General features: G+C 38.5%; 1 long non-coding RNA gene across 1 annotated transcript; it reads right to left on the minus strand.

Moving 5' to 3' along the window:
• Window positions 1-2,026: 2,026 nt before the first annotated feature.
• LOC148211429 (uncharacterized) lies at window positions 2,027-3,218 on the minus strand. Its single transcript, XR_015790954.1, has 3 exons — window positions 3,029-3,218; window positions 2,836-2,948; window positions 2,027-2,702 (listed from the first exon to the last, which is right to left on the minus strand). It is a non-coding gene; the product is annotated as an uncharacterized LOC148211429 (long non-coding RNA).
• Between the last annotated feature and the right edge of the window lie 309 nt (window positions 3,219-3,527).

Below are 3,527 nucleotides of genomic sequence, written 5' to 3' on the forward strand. Positions count from 1 at the left end.
CTAAAGATAGGCACAAGATCACCCATTATAAACTTAGTGATGACATAAAGGAAAAGGTATTTGTCGTTCTTCTTAGCTTTGCGAATTTTCTTATAAGTTCAAATTTTGGTTTTTTATGTTGCAGCATTAACTATGCTACAGCATCACAATCAGAAAAAGAATAGAAAAGCAGCAGACTAACAGTGACAGTGACAGAACTGTTAAAAAGGGGAATTACCACAGTAATTGAGAAATCACCTGGAAGTGAGAGTTGGGGGCCCACGGATGTCGTTGTTGCCCTAAAAACAAAAGGGGTATAAAAGCATCATTAAAGGAAGGCTCAAAACATACTTTTCGACATCAATCATCCCTCACTTCAAAACATTCTCCCAAGAAAACCATATCGAGAAAGACAAAAAGAAGGTGGAGTCCGAAGCTGAGCTAGAGCAGAGGAAGAGAGAGAATACCACAAGGAGCTGAACCTTTCAGCTCCTTCGTTTCGCTCTTGCGCCCAATTTCTCTATGTATCGCTTCATTGATTTTTGTTTCTTTTTATTTTTCCTCATGACTATGCATAGCTAAGCCTATTTGAAAGGAGGAAGGGTTGTGAATTGTTTTTGGAGCTAAATATTGTGATGTTGATATTAATGATGAATGAGTTTTAAGTTGTTGTTGTGTTTAATCTCATTTTTAGTATGCTTGATCACCATTGTTGGAATACCTCTTTGTTAACTCTTGTAAAAGTGTAATAAGGAGTGATAAACTTCAGCTTGTGCCAGATTCTGCTTGTGTTAGAGAGTGAGTTCTTAGGCATAGGGCTCACCTAGCATGGCTGTAAACTGCTTTTAATCGTTGTGAGTTTGTCAATAAACCCTAGCAGCAGAAATTTGGGAAACCTGGAAAGGATCAACGTCTGTTTGGCCAATACTCACATTGTTAATGCTACAGCATTGTTTAAGCAACCAAGGAAAAGACACACCTAAGCCTTCCCTCTTACCTTGTTAAAACGAAGTAATCAACCTTCCTCATTAATTACCATTTAGTTAGACGCTATTAGAACCTGACTGTAGTGTGATTTACAGTAGTTAGTGTGCAAAGTAGCTCTTTAGTTTTTGAGACATTCTGTTCATTTCGAGTTGACCAAGAATTATTTGATTATATATTTTAGCTTTCTCGAAGCATTGTTAGAGTGTGTAGGCAACATTTCCCTGTGGATTTGAACTTTTTATTACTTGCTATAACGATAGTGTACACTTGCACATAAAGATTCATTTTCGTTCAACAGGCAATCGAGACCACCGACAGATAGGGCCGGCCCAAAGCACAGAGGCCAACCCACGGAGAGCCAACCTCACTTCGGCGTCGACCTCTTGTCAGCCTTAGATTGAGAATGTCCTTGGTGCTTTTCTTTCTCTCTCTCTTGGTCCCCGATCCAAATGTATGATGTTCAAACCCAAGGCCAAGCCTCGTCCCTGTTCCTCTACTGATGCTGGAGGCATCCTGGCCCATAAGCCCACAAGTATCAAACCTAGGGTTGACATCTTGTGAAACCCTAGAGGCAAATCGACTATAAATAGGGAGGAGATCACCAGGGTAGGGTTGTTCGGTTTTGCAGGTATCCGGTCTCTTGGTATTCGAGTTTGATGCATGAGGTGGAGTGAACCGGTCTACCAGAATCCAAGCATCAACAGTACTCAGATATTTCCTTTGTTACAAGTTGAATCAAAATCAAAGTCCAAGTTGTTCACAATTCAAGATTGTAGCTGTAGTTGCTGAAAATGATGTTAGTGGTGACGATTGAGTTATAGAAAAGGTTGCATGCCATGCATAAAAGCAATCCATCGTGCTATTAATTAACTACAAGTGATAATATGGAGATGCCTACTGCTATTATTGGGCTAAGATAGGACTGGTGAGGTCTTTCTATGTCATATATATCATATTAGAAATGTCTTATAACGAGAGAAAATATGTCGGTTGTTTGCCAAAAACAAAAAGAGAGAAAATATGTCAGGAATTACTTAGGAAGGTAAACGTGCCAAAAATATGCTAGAAATTGCTCATCTTCTAAAGGAGCTTACTGATAGCACAATATTTAGTCTACCGACACTATTTAAGAAAAAAAATTTACTTGTGTGTTAACATTTATGTCTTGAAAAGTAAATCCCCTCAAAGATCAAGATATTCATTTGGCGAGTGCTTGGGGAGGAAAATCGTCATGCCACGTGGAGGACAATGATACGCCCACATGGGCACCAATTTAGGGCAGGTCCACCTCGAACCTTCCGAGGTGGGGGACTTGGCCATTTCTTCTTGAAATTTAACTTGCCTCAGTGGTTTAATCTGCTCAGGACCGATCTGCAGAATCCGACAGGCTCGATCTACCATCTGACAGGAGTAACTGCTTGTCGGGCCTGATCATTTCTACACAATGTATCAAATTTCTCCTCGAACTTGATATTAAGTCCGAACTGTTTTACTAACTTGAGCATCGGAGAGTTTGCCCTCTTGTGCAGGTCATTCTGTTGCATTCCGAGTCAGCAATGCTTATACGTCCGACCTTGACCAGGTCTGACTTCGTCGATTTTTCACATAAACAGCGAGTTTAAAAATCCCCTCAAATATCAAGATATTCATTTGGTGAGTTTACAATGAGTAGTGTATCCCAACAAGAGCAATTTAACGAGAAAAAGGATAGAGATCGCATCGTTATGTCCTCTGTGCTGCAAATCGAGTGAGACAGCTAATCATGTTCTATTTACATATAAAAGGGCTCAAAATTTATGGAGGTTGGTTCTTCCAAATATAAAAATCCTCAAGAACTTCCAGAACAGTGTTCAAGATAAGTTTTAGTACCTGGTAGGTATATTGTGATGATAAGATCTCAAAGTTGTTTGTGTTACATCCTGGTCCCTATGGAATGTTAGAAACCACCTTTACAATTCAAGGCAAATTCCATATGTTGAGTTCTGAAAAGAGTGGATTTTCTCTTATATAGAAGAAATTGCAAAAGGGGAAGCAAATAGGGTGGAATCAAGCAGTCTCTCACCTTGGCCCAGAATTGATTTTGTTGATTATGAAAGATGGCAGTTGTTGTGCCGGGGTTGGTGCAAAATCAACGTTGATGCTTCGTGTTGGACAACAACTAACAAAAGAGGGATGTGAATCATCTGTCGCGATGAGGCTGGTAATGTTCTTGCTGCAAAAACCAAAATTGACATCGTTGCTCTTGTTGGATCGGTATGACAACCCTAACGGGGTGAATAGAGTTTAATCACAATTTATAAGCTTTTTAATAAGTGGACCCAATTTAAACAAATAAGTAAAATTTTACGAAAAAATAATTTTAACATAAATTAGAAATAAAATTTCAAGCATTCTAGTTAATTTCAATGTACATATTGCACATAAAATATGAATAATAAATTCTAACAATTAATTTCATAAAATTTATAATAAAAATAATTGAAAAAATTAAATAGAAGAGGGTTCGAGAAAATGGTACTGAAAATTTTATAGTGGTTCAGCAATACCGACCGACCTACTCC

This window comes from Momordica charantia (assembly GCF_013281855.1).
Source record: "Momordica charantia cultivar OHB3-1 chromosome 5 unlocalized genomic scaffold, Mcharantia_2.0 BLBB01000005.1, whole genome shotgun sequence".
NCBI classification, from domain to species: domain Eukaryota; kingdom Viridiplantae; phylum Streptophyta; class Magnoliopsida; order Cucurbitales; family Cucurbitaceae; genus Momordica; species Momordica charantia.